The sequence below is a fragment of the Giraffa tippelskirchi genome, chromosome 8 (assembly GCF_054371585.1).
Source record: "Giraffa tippelskirchi isolate mGirTip1 chromosome 8, T2T-mGirTip1v1.2.pri, whole genome shotgun sequence".
Classification (NCBI taxonomy): domain Eukaryota; kingdom Metazoa; phylum Chordata; class Mammalia; order Artiodactyla; family Giraffidae; genus Giraffa; species Giraffa tippelskirchi.
In genome coordinates, this window is record NC_137282.1 from 66,013,955 (window position 1) to 66,031,129 (window position 17,175).

Here is a 17,175-nt window from a genome sequence, read left to right on the forward strand (position 1 = left end):
CTTTACTGGATAATTTTGTTCATTGGTTTCTTAGGGAATCTTGGTAATATTTGAGTTTCCTGGGGAGTATGGTCACATGACCTGGCCCTGGCCAATCGGTGCCTTCCACCTCCTTGGCCACTGTGATTGGCTCCGGACTGGGGCAGTGCCCAATCGGGGCTGAGGGCCGGGCCTCACGTTAGAAGCCAGGGGAAGAGGAGCTCTCGTCCTGCTCTGGTAGGGGAAGGGGTGGGGCCGGGTGAGGTCAGGCTCCAGCAGTGGGAGGGGCGTGAGGTCCGCCTGCGGCAGTTGGTGACCTTCCTGCTCCCCTCAGGGCAGAGCCGCCGGCGTGAGAATGAGGGCGCTGCTGAGCCCAGGGGCTGGGATGGCCTGTTGCTGCTGTGGTCCCAGAGCTCCACCCGAGACCTGAGGGAAGCCGTCTGCCCGTGAGTCCTCTCCCGCTTGTCTGTCAGCTTGTTTGAAACATGCTGGGTTTTCTGCCCAGCTGGCTAAGGGGAGTCCCTGGAAATGCAAGGGTGTGGGTTTTGGCAGACTTCAGGGAAGACATGCCAGATGAGCCTAGGAGACTCCAGCTTAATCTGGATTCAGGAGATATCTCTTCGGGCCAGCTAGTAATTGTAGGATAAGCCTAATGAGTCTTCACAGGATGAAGAGAGTAACGTGCCAAGGTAGCAATCGATGTCCTCATTCGAGAGGATGAAGCTGGTGCTCAGAGAAGGGGGGAACTTGGCCAGAGCAAGGACGTGTGCACCCAGACAGAACCCCCAGATCCGGCCATTGGAGCTCAGGGAGGCCACTGGTGTGGCTTGTCCCTGTGGCAGGGGCCGAGGCATGCAGCCCACCCTGATTCCTGCAGGGGCCTGACTTGGGAAGTGCCATCTGGTAGCTTTGAGACTCACCAAACCAAATTGCACTGGAGAGAGGAAGGACACCTTCCTTCATCCACCCCCCACCCCCGCCGGATTCCCACATACCCTGACCCCTTTCTCTGGATTTCGGAGCCATTTCCAGAGTCCCGCTCATATGACCTCATTCGAAGTGCACTGTGGACGAGCTGCCATCTGCAGCTGCTACCACAGAAGCCAAGGGCTTTAGCTCCCGAGTACCTCCCTTCCTTTGGAACTTGGGGGCCCTCTGCTCCCCACTTGCACACCACAGACCTTTGCTGAGGATTGTGGGGACCCTCACTCAGTTTGCAGCACGTTGTAGCCATCCCTGTCCTCTCAATACCTCCCTTGAAACTCAGCTTGTGAGCTCCTTTGGAGCAGCGTGGCCCACCTGCAACGCTGCAACGGAAGAGACACAGCTGACAGTGAAACAGCAGCTTAGATCTGACGGCCGGAAAGCTCTGTCAAAAGGGACCTCCCTCTTCACACCGTAGAGGCTCTAGGAGCCGCCAGGGTTTCGGAACCAGTGCTGGGGCCAAAAGGACTCCACAGCTGTTTTCCTTCCTGGGGAGGGTTCTGGCTCGAGTGGGAATGGCTCAAGTCTCCTAAGGTTCTGAAAGCCCACTGTGTGCAGATTCACGGTACACAGAGAGCGGAAGGTGGAGTCCTGTCCTGGAGGTGGTCACAGCTCTCGGATGAGCCAGGCAGGCAGGCAGGCAGGGCATGAGAACACCTGAGCTGCCTTGATGAGTCAATGGTGTGGGGGCAGAGGAAGAGAAGCCGGTCTGCTCCCTCGTGTGGTGCCCAGGGCAGGTTGTCCCCAGAGGAATCCCTTACGACAGTGAGGACTATCACGGCTGTTTCCCAAGGGGTTCTGTCAGTGCGTGTCTTCCCCGGAGCGGTCAGGCCGTCTCTAAAATACACTGGCCATGGGCATTGCCTCTCCTTGGAACTTCCCATCTGTTTCTCTTTTTTATGGAACAGTGAATTTCTAGAGGGGTTCTGGGCCACAAGGATGTTGGGTCATTTTCTAGCCTTCTGTCATGAAGAACGCTTTCCTGGGCGTTGGGGTGGTTTGTTGTAACAGCTCCCTTTCTTGGCTTCTTTTGGGAGCTGGTGCAACAAGAGGAGCTCAGCCTCTGCCTTCTGGCTGAGATGTCACCCTTCAAACAGCAATGCCTGCCTGGAGATAATGATGGCATTTGCCAAAAGGGCTTCGTTTGGCACGAGGTATCTTGAAAGGACGTACAACGTCCTTTCAGCTATCAAAGGCTAGTTCAAAGGACATAAACATGAGAACTCTCCAGTGGAGTCTTACAGTAGGTGGAGAGTCCGAAAAAAACTCCTTCAGTCATTTCACTGAGAGTCATTGATTGGGGACACCAAGAATATAGGAAAGAATACAGAAAGAAAAGATGAAATTGTGTTCAGGATCGGGCGGAGGGATGAACAGGGCATGCTTGCCTTGAATCCAGGCTTTGTTTGGGGGTGGGGCATACAGATGGAACGGGTCTGAAACTACAAAGTGGTGATGGTAACACAGTATCACCAGAGTTACACAACAGTGTTCCCAAATTGCAACAATGATGAAAAAGTTTACTACTCCCAACTTAACCAACAAAAATACAGGAAACCATGCAAAAAAGAAAACATCACCAGAAAGGTGGAAACAAACCAAATACAAAGCAGTTCGGGGGAAAGGAACTCCATGTCCCCTGGGGGCAGACCGAGCTGACGGCGTCCACGGTGAGCAGACAGGGATGGAGGCTGCAGAGCCGACCGCTCCCCTGGACGTGGTGTTTCCGGCAAGGGCTCTGGGTCTCTGTCCAGAGCGGGGGCTCGTTCTCCCTGCAGGGGTGGGTGAGTCATCGTGGGCGTCTGGGTGTTGCGCGGGAGCGAGGGCAGGCTCTCCCTGCCGAGGCGGTGACTCCTCCTCTGCCTCGGGTTCTCCTGCCAAAGGCCGAGCAGGTAGAGGTGCACGTGGAGGTGGAGGTTCTGGCTGAGGGGGTGGGACATCAGTGCCTGGGGCTGGGGGTCCTGCAGGCACGGAGATCCGATCTGCCCGGTGTGCTGGCCAGTACCCAGCTGGCCTGGTGTCTCTGCGAGGGCAAGTCTCGGTTCTCCATCTGCCCTCGGTGGATCCCTGGGTCCTGCACCTGGAGCCACCACCTCTGTAGGGACAGGTCTGGGAAGTGGAGCCTGGTTCCAGTTGGAGGCCAGTGCTAGAGCTGTGGGAGAAGCATCGTTTGCCCGCAGGCCAGCCTTGGCATGTGCGTATCCCGGGACAGAAAGCTTCCAAGAGATTCCCAAAGAATACCCAGGGTCGGATGTCTTTTGGGACTGAAGTGTGCAAGATGGGGGGTGGGGGGTGTGAGGCCAGCGCTTGCTGCAGGCCCAGCAGCAGCTTTCGGGGACTCGTCCCTGTGTAGCTCAGCACCCCCTCCGCACACACTCCCGTACACCAGCCCCAGCGTCCTCACCTCTGTGCTCTGGCGTGCTGGGCTCCAGGTCCTCCTGCTGCCTCAGAGGCCGGGGTTCTCGGGACTCTGGGTCGGAGCCGGGTGTGCTGAGCTCCGTGGCAGCCTCAGACTGGGCCGCCGGGTGTATCCTGGGCGGTGTCTCGGCAGCAGGCCTTCCCCGCCTCCGCTTCGCCCCCGGTGGGGCTGATGCCTCCGTGGGCACGCTCACCTGGAGCCTGCACTGGGCCTCACGGGCGGGGGGGTGGTGCTCCGACCCCTCCCTCCGGGAGCTGGATGGGGTGTCCCCGTCCTCGGCCTCATCACGTGGGAAGCTCTGCAACGACAGTGACCGTCAGCCAGCCATGCTGGGAGTTTTCCGAGCTGGGCCTGGCCAGTGGAGCCGCTGCTTCGGCCTGCTCGAACTTCTCTGCCCAGAAGGGTCAGAGACGTGTGTCTGCTCAGATCCCCACCCGGGAGGAAAGAGACCCACCTGAGGGTGTGAGGTCAGCCTGGGCGGCCGGCCCTGCCCGCACTCTCCCCATCCCGCCCAGCATGCTCTCCCCTGGGGTGTGGACACAACTTGTCGGCAGGCTTCTGACCCCACATCCACCTGGGCTTCCTTGAGGGAGACACACCCCGAGAAACCCGCATCCACACACACAGGCAAAGGACCCGGTGTTTCCGGGTGGCATGGGAGAGGTGGCCTGGCCCGGCCGGGGGCTCCCCGTGTTACCTTTCTGTTTCTCCGGGCAAAGGGCCAGAGGCGTCTCGGGGGTGCCCTGAGCCAACGTCAACAGGGTGCCCACGCACACTGCCTGTGAGCTCTCCTGAGGCCCCGGCCTCTGGGCAGGGGCAAACAGCAGAACATCTCGGCAGCAAGTGATCTGGCTGGGGGCTCCTCTCCGCTCTCGAGGCCTGGATACCCGGGTTGCGGGTTCTGTTGGGTTCTGTTGCCGGCAGGTGACATCATTTCTTGGGGTTCGTGCTGAGGTCCCTTCCCCAAAACTTCCCAAGGGAATCTCTGGGTTTCTGACTGCTCGACCACCACCCTTAAGCCATGTGCAGGCACAGTGACACCCACCCAGCCCAGCCGAGAGCCCTGGGGAGGCCTGGGTGCAGCCAGGGCCTGAGCTCCGAGGGCCCCGCTGCTCTCAGACCAGGCTCCTTCTTCTCATAAGTGGTGTGGCCCTGGACAAGCATATGCCCCTCAGGGTTTCCCCAGTCTCTCCATCTGCAGAGTGGCGGTCATTCTCCCATCTGCTTCCTAGGTCTGTCGGCCTACGAGCAGCTCCATGCCTTTCCACCTGGGGCCGATATCACGTGGAGCTTGTGCGCTGAGACTTCAGAAAGAAAGATTCCTTCCTGGGCTGACACAGCACAGAATGGGGCAGAACGAGGCCTCGATGTGCCGTGGTACCCAGGAAAAGGCACTCCCCCTCCTGAATGTTTTGAGACCCCGCATCCAAGTTGGAGGACCGAAAGGAAGACTCGAAGGTCTCCCTCTCTTATAGAAAACAGTGGCCATCTTTCTAGTCCTCTGTTTCCATTGAGATTCTGTTCAAGTGTCCCAGCTCGGCTTCTGCGGGTGGCTGAGCTTCTAATGGCTCCCTGCGTTCTTGTCTTTTCCTCTCCAAACCTTCCGTCCTTTTCCCCCTTCTGGGGTGGATGGGCGCTGTCATTGCTTCTACCTTCGAGACAGATTGATGAAAAGTCTGGACCATCGACTCCTTTCCTCTCTTTGGTTCCGTGTCTCTCTCTGGCTGTGTCCCTCTCTTTTCCTTTCTCAATTCAGTCTGTGTCTTCCTCTTTCTCTCTCGTGTGTGGACGGATGGATGCTAGGAATGCACGTGTATATGATTAGATGAGGGTTATGTTTTAGGGATAGGTTAGAGGGAGAGAAAGGCTTTAGGTCGGAGTTGGTCATGGGGGAAGGGTCAAGGGTGGTGGTGGTGTTTCTTGGAATCTGAGTGCTGTGCATTCTTCGTCTCTTTCCATATGAACCCCTTCTCAGATACACCACTTGCAAGGAGTCTCTCGTGTTCCGTTTCCTCTCTTTTGCATTTGTGAATGCTTAGCTTCTCTGTTGTGAAGAGGTTCCATTGGATGGAAACCCATTGGTGTACTTCGTGTACCTCTTTCCCTTACTTGAAGAGACCCATTTCTACCTCCGCCCAGCAAATGGCAAGGAGACTCTGATGTTAAGGAGCCTTTGACCTACGCTTCTTTCTAGCTATCTCATGACATCAGCCTTTAGGGTGAGGTTTTCCCCGATATTGAGGTGGTCTGAGATCAAAACCAATAGCGTTCTTCAGATGTAGCTGTCTGGTTTTCCCATGGACATGTATTGAAGAGGCTTTCTTGTTCCCATTTGGATATTCTCCCCTTCTGTGTCAGAGATGAGTTGAGCATGGATGCTGGGGTCTGTGTCTGGACCCTCAACTTTATTCCATCGATCTGGATCTGTGTGTGTTGTTGTATTCCCAATAGCATACTGTCCGGCTCCTGCTGCTGCTGCTGCGGCTAAGTCACTTCAGTCGTGTCTGACTCTGCGCGACCCCATGGCCTGCAGCCTACCAGGCTCCTCCGTCCAGGGCATTTTCCAGGCAAGAGTACTGGAGTGGGTCGCCATTGCCTTCTCCGATACTCTCCTGAGGATCCTAGTTTGGTCGTCTAATTTCCTTTCACACAACCTTGGATGCCCGTATCGGGGCTTTTTCGTCGGATTGTATTGACAATTTAGGCTCTTTTCTGTTTCCGTACCCCTTTTGCAATTCTTGGTTGGGTGCGAAAATGCATTGGCATTTTGGGAGGAATAGCATCGAAGCTGTGGATTGCCTTGTGGGGCTGGGATATCATTTTCCAAATAGGAATTCTTTCAAGCCCTGAGCACAGCTTCTCTTTCCAGGGATTGGTGTGGGCTTGATCTTCCTTCTTCCATGTCTCGCCGTTTTGTGAGAACAGGTCCTTCCTTCCCTTCTGGGTTAGATGGACCCGTGGGGATCACTTCAGTGAATGGCATTGTCAGTGGGGGTGATAATTCCCTTCTCATTGGAAGACTTTGCTGTGAGTATTAGAAATGCAAGTGATTTCTCTTCCCCTTCCTCCCTGTCCATCTCTCAGAGCCACCGGGAAACAGAGGCCTCACCCAGGGTCACACAGGCCTGAGGAGGTACAACTAGACTGTTGATTCTTCAGGCCCTCAGTGCTGGACATCATCCGGGATACTCTGTGTGTGTCTTCCTCAGTCTGGTGTCCCTTCAGACCTTTCCCTAGTTTTCACAGGCTTGTTGTGTTGGTGTTCTTTGTCTGTTTGGAGACACATCCTTGATAAGCTTTGTGTTTCCACTCATTCGTCTCGCGATGTATGACCTGTCTTTTGCTTTTGTACTGAGGTCTTTCCCACAGTAGATATCTTTGATTTTGCAAAGTGCACTGTATTCTCCTGGTTTTTTTTGTGGACTGCCTTTTAGTTTTGTGTGTGAAGACTCAAAGCACGTGTCCGGTTTCTGCTCATTGTTCCTCTAGATTTGTGACAAGTTTTCATGGAATGTTTGTCTAGGGATAACTGGAAGTGAACTCGGTGTAAGGTGTCAAGTCTCCATCTCCATTCATGTCATCCCCTGCAGTTTCCAATACCCTGTTCCTGAGTGGTTTTGGAGACCTTGTGGGAAGTTTGCTTGCATTGGAGTTTGCGTTTCCACCTTGATTAACTTCACACTGTTCTGCCCTCAGGGACACTGTCAAGGGGGAGTGAGGAGCAGCCTGCACTTCCAGCTGTGAACACACGGTGGGGCGAGTGGTGCTCTCCCCTCTGGGAGCCCCAGGCCACAGGCATCCCAGTGAGGAGCCAGCTCTGTGCTCAGCTGAAAGGAGTTAGTCTCTCAGGAGCCTCTGAGCCCTTCCGTTTGGATCACCCAGGGTGGGCATTTACTGTGACAGAACAAATTGCCCTGAATTCCATGGACGGAAGAGCCTGGCTGTGTAGAGATCGTGAGTTGCCGTGAATCAGACACAACTGAGGACACAAAAATTCAATAGATTAAAACACTTTTTGGGGGCGGGGGGGAGTGAAAGGGGGTGATGTGGGGTTTTTTTGTCTTATAAAATAGCCAAGGGGAATCTAGTTTAAACCTAAATTCACATATATGGGATAGGTATAGCTCTCCGTCACCCTATTAAAAAAACTACTAAACTTTTCTGAAAGTTTATTTTGTAGCTTCCTTGAGCACTTCATTGTGAAGCATTTTTTTTTTTTTTTCTGAGACTTTGGCCTCATTAAAAAGTACGGTTTGCCTTTACTGGATAATTTTGTTCATTGGTTTCTTAGGGAATCTTGGTAATATTTGAGTTTCCTGGGGAGTATGGTCACATGACCTGGCCCTGGCCAATCGGTGCCTTCCACCTCCTTGGCCACTGTGATTGGCTCCGGACTGGGGCAGTGCCCAATCGGGGCTGAGGGCCGGGCCTCACGTTAGAAGCCAGGGGAAGAGGAGCTCTCGTCCTGCTCTGGTAGGGGAAGGGGTGGGGCCGGGTGAGGTCAGGCTCCAGCAGTGGGAGGGGCGTGAGGTCCGCCTGCGGCAGTTGGTGACCTTCCTGCTCCCCTCAGGGCAGAGCCGCCGGCGTGAGAATGAGGGCGCTGCTGAGCCCAGGGGCTGGGATGGCCTGTTGCTGCTGTGGTCCCAGAGCTCCACCCGAGACCTGAGGGAAGCCGTCTGCCCGTGAGTCCTCTCCCGCTTGTCTGTCAGCTTGTTTGAAACATGCTGGGTTTTCTGCCCAGCTGGCTAAGGGGAGTCCCTGGAAATGCAAGGGTGTGGGTTTTGGCAGACTTCAGGGAAGACATGCCAGATGAGCCTAGGAGACTCCAGCTTAATCTGGATTCAGGAGATATCTCTTCGGGCCAGCTAGTAATTGTAGGATAAGCCTAATGAGTCTTCACAGGATGAAGAGAGTAACGTGCCAAGGTAGCAATCGATGTCCTCATTCGAGAGGATGAAGCTGGTGCTCAGAGAAGGGGGGAACTTGGCCAGAGCAAGGACGTGTGCACCCAGACAGAACCCCCAGATCCGGCCATTGGAGCTCAGGGAGGCCACTGGTGTGGCTTGTCCCTGTGGCAGGGGCCGAGGCATGCAGCCCACCCTGATTCCTGCAGGGGCCTGACTTGGGAAGTGCCATCTGGTAGCTTTGAGACTCACCAAACCAAATTGCACTGGAGAGAGGAAGGACACCTTCCTTCATCCACCCCCCACCCCCGCCGGATTCCCACATACCCTGACCCCTTTCTCTGGATTTCGGAGCCATTTCCAGAGTCCCGCTCATATGACCTCATTCGAAGTGCACTGTGGACGAGCTGCCATCTGCAGCTGCTACCACAGAAGCCAAGGGCTTTAGCTCCCGAGTACCTCCCTTCCTTTGGAACTTGGGGGCCCTCTGCTCCCCACTTGCACACCACAGACCTTTGCTGAGGATTGTGGGGACCCTCACTCAGTTTGCAGCACGTTGTAGCCATCCCTGTCCTCTCAATACCTCCCTTGAAACTCAGCTTGTGAGCTCCTTTGGAGCAGCGTGGCCCACCTGCAACGCTGCAACGGAAGAGACACAGCTGACAGTGAAACAGCAGCTTAGATCTGACGGCCGGAAAGCTCTGTCAAAAGGGACCTCCCTCTTCACACCGTAGAGGCTCTAGGAGCCGCCAGGGTTTCGGAACCAGTGCTGGGGCCAAAAGGACTCCACAGCTGTTTTCCTTCCTGGGGAGGGTTCTGGCTCGAGTGGGAATGGCTCAAGTCTCCTAAGGTTCTGAAAGCCCACTGTGTGCAGATTCACGGTACACAGAGAGCGGAAGGTGGAGTCCTGTCCTGGAGGTGGTCACAGCTCTCGGATGAGCCAGGCAGGCAGGCAGGCAGGGCATGAGAACACCTGAGCTGCCTTGATGAGTCAATGGTGTGGGGGCAGAGGAAGAGAAGCCGGTCTGCTCCCTCGTGTGGTGCCCAGGGCAGGTTGTCCCCAGAGGAATCCCTTACGACAGTGAGGACTATCACGGCTGTTTCCCAAGGGGTTCTGTCAGTGCGTGTCTTCCCCGGAGCGGTCAGGCCGTCTCTAAAATACACTGGCCATGGGCATTGCCTCTCCTTGGAACTTCCCATCTGTTTCTCTTTTTTATGGAACAGTGAATTTCTAGAGGGGTTCTGGGCCACAAGGATGTTGGGTCATTTTCTAGCCTTCTGTCATGAAGAACGCTTTCCTGGGCGTTGGGGTGGTTTGTTGTAACAGCTCCCTTTCTTGGCTTCTTTTGGGAGCTGGTGCAACAAGAGGAGCTCAGCCTCTGCCTTCTGGCTGAGATGTCACCCTTCAAACAGCAATGCCTGCCTGGAGATAATGATGGCATTTGCCAAAAGGGCTTCGTTTGGCACGAGGTATCTTGAAAGGACGTACAACGTCCTTTCAGCTATCAAAGGCTAGTTCAAAGGACATAAACATGAGAACTCTCCAGTGGAGTCTTACAGTAGGTGGAGAGTCCGAAAAAAACTCCTTCAGTCATTTCACTGAGAGTCATTGATTGGGGACACCAAGAATATAGGAAAGAATACAGAAAGAAAAGATGAAATTGTGTTCAGGATCGGGCGGAGGGATGAACAGGGCATGCTTGCCTTGAATCCAGGCTTTGTTTGGGGGTGGGGCATACAGATGGAACGGGTCTGAAACTACAAAGTGGTGATGGTAACACAGTATCACCAGAGTTACACAACAGTGTTCCCAAATTGCAACAATGATGAAAAAGTTTACTACTCCCAACTTAACCAACAAAAATACAGGAAACCATGCAAAAAAGAAAACATCACCAGAAAGGTGGAAACAAACCAAATACAAAGCAGTTCGGGGGAAAGGAACTCCATGTCCCCTGGGGGCAGACCGAGCTGACGGCGTCCACGGTGAGCAGACAGGGATGGAGGCTGCAGAGCCGACCGCTCCCCTGGACGTGGTGTTTCCGGCAAGGGCTCTGGGTCTCTGTCCAGAGCGGGGGCTCGTTCTCCCTGCAGGGGTGGGTGAGTCATCGTGGGCGTCTGGGTGTTGCGCGGGAGCGAGGGCAGGCTCTCCCTGCCGAGGCGGTGACTCCTCCTCTGCCTCGGGTTCTCCTGCCAAAGGCCGAGCAGGTAGAGGTGCACGTGGAGGTGGAGGTTCTGGCTGAGGGGGTGGGACATCAGTGCCTGGGGCTGGGGGTCCTGCAGGCACGGAGATCCGATCTGCCCGGTGTGCTGGCCAGTACCCAGCTGGCCTGGTGTCTCTGCGAGGGCAAGTCTCGGTTCTCCATCTGCCCTCGGTGGATCCCTGGGTCCTGCACCTGGAGCCACCACCTCTGTAGGGACAGGTCTGGGAAGTGGAGCCTGGTTCCAGTTGGAGGCCAGTGCTAGAGCTGTGGGAGAAGCATCGTTTGCCCGCAGGCCAGCCTTGGCATGTGCGTATCCCGGGACAGAAAGCTTCCAAGAGATTCCCAAAGAATACCCAGGGTCGGATGTCTTTTGGGACTGAAGTGTGCAAGATGGGGGGTGGGGGGTGTGAGGCCAGCGCTTGCTGCAGGCCCAGCAGCAGCTTTCGGGGACTCGTCCCTGTGTAGCTCAGCACCCCCTCCGCACACACTCCCGTACACCAGCCCCAGCGTCCTCACCTCTGTGCTCTGGCGTGCTGGGCTCCAGGTCCTCCTGCTGCCTCAGAGGCCGGGGTTCTCGGGACTCTGGGTCGGAGCCGGGTGTGCTGAGCTCCGTGGCAGCCTCAGACTGGGCCGCCGGGTGTATCCTGGGCGGTGTCTCGGCAGCAGGCCTTCCCCGCCTCCGCTTCGCCCCCGGTGGGGCTGATGCCTCCGTGGGCACGCTCACCTGGAGCCTGCACTGGGCCTCACGGGCGGGGGGGTGGTGCTCCGACCCCTCCCTCCGGGAGCTGGATGGGGTGTCCCCGTCCTCGGCCTCATCACGTGGGAAGCTCTGCAACGACAGTGACCGTCAGCCAGCCATGCTGGGAGTTTTCCGAGCTGGGCCTGGCCAGTGGAGCCGCTGCTTCGGCCTGCTCGAACTTCTCTGCCCAGAAGGGTCAGAGACGTGTGTCTGCTCAGATCCCCACCCGGGAGGAAAGAGACCCACCTGAGGGTGTGAGGTCAGCCTGGGCGGCCGGCCCTGCCCGCACTCTCCCCATCCCGCCCAGCATGCTCTCCCCTGGGGTGTGGACACAACTTGTCGGCAGGCTTCTGACCCCACATCCACCTGGGCTTCCTTGAGGGAGACACACCCCGAGAAACCCGCATCCACACACACAGGCAAAGGACCCGGTGTTTCCGGGTGGCATGGGAGAGGTGGCCTGGCCCGGCCAGGGGCTCCCCGTGTTACCTTTCTGTTTCTCCGGGCAAAGGGCCAGAGGCGTCTCGGGGGTGCCCTGAGCCAACGTCGACAGGGTGCCCACGCACACTGCCTGTGAGCTCTCCTGAGGCCCCGGCCTCTGGGCAGGGGCAAACAGCAGAACATCTCGGCAGCAAGTGATCTGGCTGGGGGCTCCTCTCCGCTCTCGAGGCCTGGATACCCGGGTTGCGGGTTCTGTTGGGTTCTGTTGCCGGCAGGTGACATCATTTCTTGGGGTTCGTGCTGAGGTCCCTTCCCCAAAACTTCCCAAGGGAATCTCTGGGTTTCTGACTGCTCGACCACCACCCTTAAGCCATGTGCAGGCACAGTGACACCCACCCAGCCCAGCCGAGAGCCCTGGGGAGGCCTGGGTGCAGCCAGGGCCTGAGCTCCGAGGGCCCCGCTGCTCTCAGACCAGGCTCCTTCTTCTCATAAGTGGTGTGGCCCTGGACAAGCATATGCCCCTCAGGGTTTCCCCAGTCTCTCCATCTGCAGAGTGGCGGTCATTCTCCCATCTGCTTCCTAGGTCTGTCGGCCTACGAGCAGCTCCATGCCTTTCCACCTGGGGCCGATATCACGTGGAGCTTGTGCGCTGAGACTTCAGAAAGAAAGATTCCTTCCTGGGCTGACACAGCACAGAATGGGGCAGAACGAGGCCTCGATGTGCCGTGGTACCCAGGAAAAGGCACTCCCCCTCCTGAATGTTTTGAGACCCCGCGTCCAAGTTGGAGGACCGAAAGGAAGACTCGAAGGTCTCCCTCTCTTATAGAAAACAGTGGCCATCTTTCTAGTCCTCTGTTTCCATTGAGATTCTGTTCAAGTGTCCCAGCTCGGCTTCTGCGGGTGGCTGAGCTTCTAATGGCTCCCTGCGTTCTTGTCTTTTCCTCTCCAAACCTTCCGTCCTTTTCCCCCTTCTGGGGTGGATGGGCGCTGTCATTGCTTCTACCTTCGAGACAGATTGATGAAAAGTCTGGACCATCGACTCCTTTCCTCTCTTTGGTTCCGTGTCTCTCTCTGGCTGTGTCCCTCTCTTTTCCTTTCTCAATTCAGTCTGTGTCTTCCTCTTTCTCTCTCGTGTGTGGACGGATGGATGCTAGGAATGCACGTGTATATGATTAGATGAGGGTTATGTTTTAGGGATAGGTTAGAGGGAGAGAAAGGCTTTAGGTCGGAGTTGGTCATGGGGGAAGGGTCAAGGGTGGTGGTGGTGTTTCTTGGAATCTGAGTGCTGTGCATTCTTCGTCTCTTTCCATATGAACCCCTTCTCAGATACACCACTTGCAAGGAGTCTCTCGTGTTCCGTTTCCTCTCTTTTGCATTTGTGAATGCTTAGCTTCTCTGTTGTGAAGAGGTTCCATTGGATGGAAACCCATTGGTGTACTTCGTGTACCTCTTTCCCTTACTTGAAGAGACCCATTTCTACCTCCGCCCAGCAAATGGCAAGGAGACTCTGATGTTAAGGAGCCTTTGACCTACGCTTCTTTCTAGCTATCTCATGACATCAGCCTTTAGGGTGAGGTTTTCCCCGATATTGAGGTGGTCTGAGATCAAAACCAATAGCGTTCTTCAGATGTAGCTGTCTGGTTTTCCCATGGACATGTATTGAAGAGGCTTTCTTGTTCCCATTTGGATATTCTCCCCTTCTGTGTCAGAGATGAGTTGAGCATGGATGCTGGGGTCTGTGTCTGGACCCTCAACTTTATTCCATCGATCTGGATCTGTGTGTGTTGTTGTATTCCCAATAGCATACTGTCCGGCTCCTGCTGCTGCTGCTGCGGCTAAGTCACTTCAGTCGTGTCTGACTCTGCGCGACCCCATGGCCTGCAGCCTACCAGGCTCCTCCGTCCAGGGCATTTTCCAGGCAAGAGTACTGGAGTGGGTCGCCATTGCCTTCTCCGATACTCTCCTGAGGATCCTAGTTTGGTCGTCTAATTTCCTTTCACACAACCTTGGATGCCCGTATCGGGGCTTTTTCGTCGGATTGTATTGACAATTTAGGCTCTTTTCTGTTTCCGTACCCCTTTTGCAATTCTTGGTTGGGTGCGAAAATGCATTGGCATTTTGGGAGGAATAGCATCGAAGCTGTGGATTGCCTTGTGGGGCTGGGATATCATTTTCCAAATAGGAATTCTTTCAAGCCCTGAGCACAGCTTCTCTTTCCAGGGATTGGTGTGGGCTTGATCTTCCTTCTTCCATGTCTCGCCGTTTTGTGAGAACAGGTCCTTCCTTCCCTTCTGGGTTAGATGGACCCGTGGGGATCACTTCAGTGAATGGCATTGTCAGTGGGGGTGATAATTCCCTTCTCATTGGAAGACTTTGCTGTGAGTATTAGAAATGCAAGTGATTTCTCTTCCCCTTCCTCCCTGTCCATCTCTCAGAGCCACCGGGAAACAGAGGCCTCACCCAGGGTCACACAGGCCTGAGGAGGTACAACTAGACTGTTGATTCTTCAGGCCCTCAGTGCTGGACATCATCCGGGATACTCTGTGTGTGTCTTCCTCAGTCTGGTGTCCCTTCAGACCTTTCCCTAGTTTTCACAGGCTTGTTGTGTTGGTGTTCTTTGTCTGTTTGGAGACACATCCTTGATAAGCTTTGTGTTTCCACTCATTCGTCTCGCGATGTATGACCTGTCTTTTGCTTTTGTACTGAGGTCTTTCCCACAGTAGATATCTTTGATTTTGCAAAGTGCACTGTATTCTCCTGGTTTTTTTTTGTGGACTGCCTTTTAGTTTTGTGTGTGAAGACTCAAAGCACGTGTCCGGTTTCTGCTCATTGTTCCTCTAGATTTGTGACAAGTTTTCATGGAATGTTTGTCTAGGGATAACTGGAAGTGAACTCGGTGTAAGGTGTCAAGTCTCCATCTCCATTCATGTCATCCCCTGCAGTTTCCAATACCCTGTTCCTGAGTGGTTTTGGAGACCTTGTGGGAAGTTTGCTTGCATTGGAGTTTGCGTTTCCACCTTGATTAACTTCACACTGTTCTGCCCTCAGGGACACTGTCAAGGGGGAGTGAGGAGCAGCCTGCACTTCCAGCTGTGAACACACGGTGGGGCGAGTGGTGCTCTCCCCTCTGGGAGCCCCAGGCCACAGGCATCCCAGTGAGGAGCCAGCTCTGTGCTCAGCTGAAAGGAGTTAGTCTCTCAGGAGCCTCTGAGCCCTTCCGTTTGGATCACCCAGGGTGGGCATTTACTGTGACAGAACAAATTGCCCTGAATTCCATGGACGGAAGAGCCTGGCTGTGTAGAGATCGTGAGTTGCCGTGAATCAGACACAACTGAGGACACAAAAATTCAATAGATTAAAACACTTTTTGGGGGCGGGGGGGAGTGAAAGGGGGTGATGTGGGGTTTTTTTGTCTTATAAAATAGCCAAGGGGAATCTAGTTTAAACCTAAATTCACATATATGGGATAGGTATAGCTCTCCGTCACCCTATTAAAAAAACTACTAAACTTTTCTGAAAGTTTATTTTGTAGCTTCCTTGAGCACTTCATTGTGAAGCATTTTTTTTTTTTTTCTGAGACTTTGGCCTCATTAAAAAGTACGGTTTGCCTTTACTGGATAATTTTGTTCATTGGTTTCTTAGGGAATCTTGGTAATATTTGAGTTTCCTGGGGAGTATGGTCACATGACCTGGCCCTGGCCAATCGGTGCCTTCCACCTCCTTGGCCACTGTGATTGGCTCCGGACTGGGGCAGTGCCCAATCGGGGCTGAGGGCCGGGCCTCACGTTAGAAGCCAGGGGAAGAGGAGCTCTCGTCCTGCTCGGGTAGGGGAAGGGGTGGGGCCGGGTGAGGTCAGGCTCCAGCAGTGGGAGGGGCGTGAGGTCCGCCTGCGGCAGTTGGTGACCTTCCTGCTCCCCTCAGGGCAGAGCCACCGGCGTGAGAATGAGGGCGCTGCTGAGCCCAGGGGCTGGGATGGCCTGTTGCTGCTGTGGTCCCAGAGCTCCACCCGAGACCTGAGGGAAGCCGTCTGCCCGTGAGTCCTCTCCCGCTTTTCTGTCAGCTTGTTTGAAACATGCTGGGTTTTCTGCCCAGCTGGCTAAGGGGAGTCCCTGGAAATGCAAGGGTGTGGGTTTTGGCAGACTTCAGGGAAGACATGCCAGATGAGCCTAGGAGACTCCAGCTTAATCTGGATTCAGGAGATATCTCTTCGGGCCAGCTAGTAATTGTAGGATAAGCCTAATGAGTCTTCACAGGATGAAGAGAGTAACGTGCCAAGGTAGCAATCGATGTCCTCATTCGAGAGGATGAAGCTGGTGCTCAGAGAAGGGGGGAACTTGGCCAGAGCAAGGACGTGTGCACCCAGACAGAACCCCCAGATCCGGCCATTGGAGCTCAGGGAGGCCACTGGTGTGGCTTGTCCCTGTGGCAGGGGCCGAGGCATGCAGCCCACCCTGATTCCTGCAGGGGCCTGACTTGGGAAGTGCCATCTGGTAGCTTTGAGACTCACCAAACCAAATTGCACTGGAGAGAGGAAGGACACCTTCCTTCATCCACCCCCCACCCCCGCCGGATTCCCACATACCCTGACCCCTTTCTCTGGATTTCGGAGCCATTTCCAGAGTCCCGCTCATATGACCTCATTCGAAGTGCACTGTGGACGAGCTGCCATCTGCAGCTGCTACCACAGAAGCCAAGGGCTTTAGCTCCCGAGTACCTCCCTTCCTTTGGAACTTGGGGGCCCTCTGCTCCCCACTTGCACACCACAGACCTTTGCTGAGGATTGTGGGGACCCTCACTCAGTTTGCAGCACGTTGTAGCCATCCCTGTCCTCTCAATACCTCCCTTGAAACTCAGCTTGTGAGCTCCTTTGGAGCAGCGTGGCCCACCTGCAACGCTGCAACGGAAGAGAAACAGCTGACAGTGAAACAGCAGCTTAGATCTGACGGCCGGAAAGCTCTGTCAAAAGGGACCTCCCTCTTCACACCGTAGAGGCTCTAGGAGCCGCCAGGGTTTCGGAACCAGTGCTGGGGCCAAAAGGACTCCACAGCTGTTTTCCTTCCTGGGGAGGGTTCTGGCTCGAGTGGGAATGGCTCAAGTCTCCTAAGGTTCTGAAAGCCCACTGTGTGCAGATTCATGGTACACAGAGAGCGGAAGGTGGAGTCCTGTCCTGGAGGTGGTCACAGCTCTCGGATGAGCCAGGCAGGCAGGCAGGCAGGGCATGAGAACACCTGAGCTGCCTTCATGAGTCAATGGTGTGGGGGCAGAGGAAGAGAAGCCGGTCTGCTCCCTCGTGTGGTGCCCAGGGCAGGTTGTCCCCAGAGGAATCCCTTACGACAGTGAGGACTATCACGGCTGTTTCCCAAGGGGTTCTGTCAGTGCGTGTCTTCCCCGGAGCGGTCAGGCCGTCTCTAAAATACACTGGCCATGGGCATTGCCTCTCCTTGGAACTTCCCATCTGTTTCTCTTTTTTATGGAACAGTGAATTTCTAGAGGGGTTCTGGGCCA

General features: G+C 55.1%; 1 protein-coding gene and 1 long non-coding RNA gene across 2 annotated transcripts in view; one reads left to right on the forward strand and one right to left on the reverse strand.

Moving 5' to 3' along the window:
* LOC145517098 (uncharacterized) overlaps positions 1–17,175 on the forward strand; it is a 437,457-nt gene that overhangs the window by 182,844 nt on the left and 237,438 nt on the right. The window contains exons 54-58 of the mRNA XM_081519356.1: positions 314–425; positions 7,079–7,336; positions 7,953–8,064; positions 14,719–14,976; positions 15,592–15,703. The gene's annotated coding sequence lies outside the window, so the exon portion shown is untranslated. The remainder of the gene's footprint in view (positions 1–313; positions 426–7,078; positions 7,337–7,952; positions 8,065–14,718; positions 14,977–15,591; positions 15,704–17,175) is intronic.
* Positions 7,946–11,901, reverse strand: LOC145517353 (uncharacterized). Its single transcript, XR_014061990.1, has 2 exons — positions 11,719–11,901; positions 7,946–11,319 (listed from the first exon to the last, which is right to left on the reverse strand). It is a non-coding gene; the product is annotated as an uncharacterized LOC145517353 (long non-coding RNA).